Source organism: Cervus canadensis, chromosome 22, assembly GCF_019320065.1.
Source record: "Cervus canadensis isolate Bull #8, Minnesota chromosome 22, ASM1932006v1, whole genome shotgun sequence".
Classification (NCBI taxonomy): Eukaryota; Metazoa; Chordata; class Mammalia; order Artiodactyla; family Cervidae; genus Cervus; species Cervus canadensis.
Genome location: NC_057407.1, coordinates 38,551,882 through 38,559,470, shown reverse-complemented (window position 1 = coordinate 38,559,470; position 7,589 = coordinate 38,551,882).

The window sequence follows — 7,589 nt, the reverse complement described above, 5'->3', positions numbered from 1 at the left end:
AAGAGTTCCAGCAAGTGGACTTATTTTGAGAATTATTTTCATACAAGGTTTTCTCTCTTGAATAAACCTGCTGGGCACATAGAAAATGAAATCAGTGAGATAACTTAGCAAATCCTATTCTCATATGTAAGGAGTTTATCATTCTGGGGACACCAACCATCTGAACTTGGGTTTTACCCAATTAAATAAGCAGAAAGTGAAAGTGTTAGTAGCTTAGTCTTGTCCGACTATTTGCGATCCCATGGACAATAGCCTGTAAGGCTCCTCTGTCCATGGAATTCTCCAGGCAAGAATACTGGAGTGGGCAACCATTCCCTTCTCCAGAAATAAGCTGAAGTTAAGCTATTAAGCTATTTTTAAACTTCCTATTACTTACAGCCAAACTGAGTATGGTTCTGTGAGTCACAAATCTCAGACTTTTTAGGGATGAAGAAAAAGATGAAGAACAACTTGGCCTGATTTCACCTGATTCTCTGTTTTCCAGATGAGGAATGGAGGCTTCAAGATAATACATGACTTGATCAAAGTACAAAAATAATTATTGATGAAACTAGGTCTGCAACTTAGGTCTGTTGACCAAGGACTGTCCATTAAACCACCACCCATACGGCTTGTATGCGTGCTCAGTCATGCCCAACTCTTTGCGACCCCATGGACTGTAGCCCGCTGGGCTCCTCTGTCCATGGGATTTCCCAGGCAAGAAGACTGGAGCGAGTTGCCACTTCTTGCTCCAGGGCATCTTTCCAACCCAGAGATCAAAGCTGCATCTCCTATATCAGCAGGCAGATTCTCTTCCACTGAGCCTAGCCTTGACCTAAGACCACTCCCACAAAAAGCTCCATGCAAAGCAACATCAAGCTATTTCTAAAATGATGGGAAATCCAGGTTGACTATAGGTCCTTGGTACAACCTTGAGACATATGGATCTCAACAATCATCAGGCCAATGAAAATAGTAACAAATACCAGACAATGGGCCAGAATGTGGAAGAGAAGACTAGGAGGCAGCTTATGCCGGAGAAAATGGGGGGCTTTAGGAGAACACACAGACCTAGAGATGGCAAGCATCAGTTAACTTGTGATGTGCACTGATTATAGTGTCTGGTCTAACTTTGTTCCTGCACTAAATGGACACAGATTTTGCTCTATAGCCTGGGATTCCTCCAGTTATTACTGTTTGGGGAAGCTATGTCACTGTTTATAATCTGTGGTGTTCCTGTATTCAACCATCCATTCCACGGGGCTTTTCTGAATGTCCACTGGGAGCCAGTGGTCAGGTGTAAAAAAGCAAATGATGAACAACACAAACTCTGATTCTGAGATGCTCACAGTAGACTAGGGAAAGGAGGTACAGAAAAATAGCATCATATTATCTGATTTTCCTATGTGCTCCCAAGTAGAAGTACAGGACTTGACCAAAGCGCTCAAGAGAAAGGCTGTATTTTAACATCCAGGATCCCCTGGGCAAACCACTCATCTACTAAGAACTTAAGACTTCAAGACAGGAAACTGCATGGTTTATAAAGTTACCCACTCAAAGCATGGTCTGCACCCCAGCAGCATATGCAACATCTCAAAGCTTATTTAAAAGGTCAGAATCTCCAGCGCAGCTCCAGATATAATGAATCAGGATCTACATTCTAACATGATCTCCAAGTGATGTCCACATGTGTTCAAGTGTGATATGCTCCACGCTATATTGGAGGACTGTACTGGAGTACTATTATTGCAAATGACTATGTCTGAGAGGCAATTTGTCAGTCAGGATTTTTTTTTTAAGTTATGTTTATTGAGGAATTTTCAGAGAGTAAAATCCATCCTTTCCAGATATGTAAGTTGATGATTTCTACAAACATATACAGTCATATAACCTCTAGCACCATCAAAATATAAGATAACTGTCCCCCTAAAATGTATCTTTGTGCCTTTTTGCTGTCTATACCTTCCCCCTAACCCCAATCACTAGAAATCACTAATCTGGGTTCCATGTCTACAGTTTTGCCTTTTTAGGGATGTCATATACATGGAGTAAAAGAATATAGAGTCTTTTGTGTCCCGTTTCTGTGACATTACATAGTACCTATGAAATCCATCGATTTTGTTGGAAACATCAGTAGTTATGTTCTTCTAATTGCCAAAGAAAGAAAGACAGTGCTAAGTCACATCTGACTCATGCGATTCCATGAACTGTAGCCTGCCTGGCTCCTCTGTCCATGGGATACTCCAGGCAAGAATATTGGAGTGGGTTGCCATTTCCTTCTCCAGGGGAATTTCTCAACCCAGAAATTGAACCCACGTTTCCCACACTGTGGGCAGATGCTCTACCAACCGAGCTACACGGGAAGCCCATCTAACTGCCAAGTAGTATTCAATTGTAGGAATGTAACAGCATTTGTTTAGCCATGCCTCCGACGATGGACATCTGGAATGCCTCCAATTGAGGGTATTATGAGTAGGAGTACAGGTCTTTGTGTGGTACATGTCTTTATCTTAGGTAAATAACTAGGAGTGGAATTCCCAAGACATTAGGGAAGTGTATGCTTAACTTTATTAAGAAATTGCCACAAGAGTTCAAGAAGTGGCAGAGAAAGATCCTGAACTCAAGACCTCCCACAGACACAACAAAGCTACAATTACCTTACATAAGAATTACATCTGGATGAAAACTGGATGAATACAACCTCTACAAAAAGGGTGAAGAGACAGAATCAAGATGGGTAGGAGAGTCAGAAAATGGTCTCATCAAAGGCAAAACCACACCCCAACAGTACTGATCCACAATCCAAAGTGATCACATAGGTATGAGTCTTATTGCTGAGAAGTGAGGTCTGTGAGCTACACGTCAGGAATGCTGACTCCTAGATGCTGCAGAGAAGGGATGAGCCCCCAAAATACTTGGAATTGAAAATCAATTTGGCTTCAAAAATTAATGGGTAATATGCTCAGGAAAACTAAAAAACTGCAGGGAACAACAACAAAACACCTCTTTAAGGGCCTGCATGCTGACTCATTTGACCTGAAAATCAGTGTAAAAATACCACATTTAAAAGTACATGAATCAGGGACTTCCCTGGTGGTCCAGTGGTTAAGAATCTGTACTTCCATTGCAGGGGGCATGGGTTTGATCCCTGGTCAGGGAATTAAGAATCCACAGGCCATGTGAAACAGTCAAAATAAATAAATAAAGAAACCTTTTCATTCTAACCTTAAGAAAAAGCACATGAACCATAGGTGAAGGGGATCCACTACTCATCTAATTCTTCACAAATTCTTTCAAAGAACTGATGAGGAAGGAAGGCTTCCAAACACATTTTAGGAAGCCAGCATTACCCAGATAACACAGCCAGCAAAGACATTACACACAAAAAAATTATCAGCCAGTATCTTTAATGAACATAGAAAAGTCCCCCCAAAATACAGTTGACTCTGAGCAATACAGGTTTCAACTTCATGAGTCCTCTTATACACAGATTTTTCAATAGTAAATACTACAGGACTACAAAATTCAAAGTTGGTTGAATTCATGGATACATAACTATAGTTATGGAAGGCTACCTGTAATTTATACACAAAGTTTTGACTATGCTGAGGGTCAGTACTTCTAACTTTGCGTTATTCGAGAGACAACTGTGTCAGCAAACTAAATTCCACAATAAAAGTCAGTATTAAAATGATCGTCCCACAGTCAAGTAGGATTTATTCCAAGGATGCAAAGATGTTTCAACATTTATACATCAGTGTGATACACCATACTAACAAAAGGAAAGATAAAAATTGCAAAATCTTCTCAATAGGCATAGGAAAAAAAGCACCCAGCATTTTCAAGTCCAAGCCACAACAATCAGGCAAGAGAAAAGACATCAAAAATGCAAAAGAAGAAATAAAACCGGCAGTAGAGCACAGCACATGAACTACACAGAGAGAGTCCTAAAGGCTACACACAAACACATACACACACACTAGTGGAACGAATAAATAAATTCTTCTAATAATTAAGACTAGAACTACCATATGACCCATCCAATCCACTTCTGGGTTTTTTCCAAAGAAAACAAAAACAATAATTTGAAAAGGTATATGCAGGAAGTCAAGAAATACCTGGAGTAACAGGCAAATTTGGCCTTGGAGTACAGAACGAAGCAGGGCAAAGGTTAATAGAGTTTTGCCAAGAGAACGCACTGGTCATAGCAAACACCTTCTTCAAACAACACAAGAGAAGACTACACATGGCATCACCAGACGGTCAATACTAAAATCATATTGATTATATTCTTTGCAGCCAGAGATGGAGAGGCTCTATACAGTCAGCAAAAACAAGACCAGGAGCTGACTGTGGCTCAGATCATCAACTCCTTATTGCCAAATTCAGACTTAAATTGAAGAAAGTAGGGAAAACCACTAGACCATTCAGGTATGACCTAAATCAAATCCCTTACAATTATACAGTGAAAGTGACAAATAGAGTCAAGAAATTAGACCTGATAGGCAGAGTGCTTGAAGAAATAGGGACGGAGGTTTGTGACATTGTACAGGAGGCAGGGATCAAGACCAACCCCAATAAAAAGAAATTCAAAAATGGCTGTCTGAGGAGGCCTTATAAATAGTTAAGACAAGGTGAGAAGCTACAGGCAAAGGAGAAAAGGAAGGATATATCCATTTGAATGAAGATTTCCAAAGAATAGCAAGGAAAGATAAGAAAGCCTTCCTCGGTGATCAATGCGAAGAAATAGAGGAAAGCAATAGAATGGGAAAGACTAGAGATCTCTTCAAGAAAATTAGAGATACCAAGTGAACATTTCATGCAAAGATGGGCACAATAAGGGAAAGAAATGGTATGGACCTAACAGAAGCAGCAGATATTAAGAAGAGGTGGCAAGAATACACAAAAGAATGATCCAAAAAGATCTTCACGACCCAGATAATCACGATGGTGTGATCACTCACCTAGAGTCAGACATCCTGGGATGTCAAGTCAAGTGGGCCTGAGGAAGCAGCACCATGAACAAAGCTAGTGGAGGTGATGGAATTCCAGTTGAGCTATTTCAAATCCTAAAAGATGATGCTGTGAAAGTGCTGCACTCAATATGCCAGCAAATTGGGAAAACTAAGCAGTGGCCACAGGACTCGAAAAGGCCAGTTTTCATTCCAATCCCAAAGAAAAGCAATGCCAAAGAATGGTCAAACTACCACACAATGCACTCATCTCACACGCTAGTAAAGTAATGCTAAAAATTCTCCAAGCCAGGCTTCAACAGTACACGAACCATGAATTTATAGATGTTCAAGCTAAATTTAGAAAAGGCAAAGGAACCAGAGATCAAATTGCTAACATCCACTGGATCATCGAAAAACAAGAGTTCCAGAAAAATAATCTACTTCTGCTTCATTGACTATGCCAAAGCCTTTGACTGTGTGGATCACAACAAACTGGAAAATTCTTAAAGAGATGGGAATACCAGACCACCTGACCTGCCTTCTGAGATATCTGTACACAGGTCAATCAAGAAGCAACAGTTAGAACTAGACATGGAACAGCAGACTGGTTCAAAATTGGGAAAGGAGTACATCAAGGCTGTATATTGTCACCCTGCTTATTTAACTTACATGCAGAGTACATCATGAGAAATGCCAGACTGGATGAAGCACAAGCTGGAATCAAGATTGCCGGGAGAAATATCAATAACCTCAGATATGCAGAAGACACCACCCTTATGGCAGAAAGCGAAGAGGAAGTAAAGAGCCTCTTGATGAAAGTGAAAGAGGAGAGTGAAAAAGTTGGCTTAAAACTCAACATTCAGAAAACTAAGACTATGGCAGCTGGTCCCATCATTTCATGGCAAATAGAAGGGGAAACAATGGAGACAGTGGCAGACTTTATTTTTTTGGACTTCTAAATCACTTCAGATGGTTACTGCAGCCATGAAATTAAAAGACACTTGCTCCTTGGAAGAAAAGCTATGACCAACCTAGACAGCGTATTAAATAGCAGAGACATTACTTTGTCAACAAAGTTCCATCTAGTCAAAGCTATGGTTTTGCCACATACCATGAATGGATGTGAGAGTTGGACTATAAAGAAAGCTGAGCACTGAAGAATTGATGTTTTTGAACTGTGGTTCAAAATCCCTTGGTTGAGAATCCCTTGGACAGCAAGAAGATCAAACCAGTCAATCCTAAATTAAATCAGTCCTGAATATTCATTGGAAGGACTGATACTGAAGCTGAAACTTCAATACTTTGGCCACCTGATGTGAAGAACTGACTCATTGGAAAAGACCCTGATGCTGGGAAAGATTGAAGGTGGGAGGAGAAGGGGTCGACAGAGGATGAGATGGTTGGATGGCATCACCAACTCAATGGACATGAGTTTGAGTAAACTCTGGGAATTGGTGATGGATAGGGAGGCCTGGTATTCTGCATCTCATGGGGTCACAAAGAGTCAGACACGACTGAGTGACTGAACTGAACTGATATGTACCTCTAAGTTCACTGCAGCATTATTTATAATAGCCAAGAAATGGAAACAGCCTAGTGATTGTTGTATCAAGTATTCAGTGATTGATGAATGAATAAAGAAGATGTGGTATGTATACATAAGGGAATAGTACTCAGCCACATAGGAGAATGAAATCCTGCCATCTGCAACAACATGGATGGTCCCTGAAAGTACTACACTAAGAGATGTAAGTCAGATGGAAAAATAGAAATACCATATGATTTCACTGATATGTGAAATCTAAAAAACAACAATGAAAAAAAACCAACCAAAATCAAACAAAAACAAAAGCATAGATGAAGAGGTAAGATTAGCCATTACCAGAGGGGAATAGAATTGGGGAATGAGCAAAATGGGTGAAGAAGTTCAACATTATGGTGATGGATGGTAATTAGACTATAGTGCAAACACTCTGTAAGGTACAGATGTCAAATCACAAGGGATTGGGAGCAGGAAAAGAGGACAACAGAGGATGAGATGGCTGGATGGCATCACCGACTCGATGGGCATGAGTTTGGGTAGACTCCGGGAGTTGGTGGTGGACAGGGAGGCCTGGCATGCTGCAATTCATGGGGTCACAGAGAGTCAGACACGATTGAGCAACTGAACTGAACTGAAACCCTCAAAGGTTTAGCCAGGAGGAGCAGGAACCCATTGTGACCCATCTGCTGACAAGCTCAGAACTGCTCCCTATTCTGGCTCATCTGCCTTGCCTCTGGGAATATGGTTTAAAAAGAGAAAAAAGTCAAAATCTTTTTCTTCCTCAGAAAGTATTTCCTAGGGCTCCTCAGCCTATATAAGCTCAATCTCTAGAAAATCAAATGTTCTCAAGTAGCAAAGGAAATACTGGTCTCCAAGCTGTTTAGTAGGCTGGGCTCATGTTGATATATATTAGCCTCTTTTTTCATTCTTTTGTTGAGCATCATTTAGACTGTGTTGACTCAGGAAGGACAGCATTGCTCCACAGGGTCTGATAGAACCTCCACCTTTTCTCTCTAGATTCTTTTTTTTATAAATATCAACATGCTGAGTCCTGGACATTTCATCCAGAGTTTGCTCCCTGTATTTTATCTTATAGGCAGGGATGTCAGGTA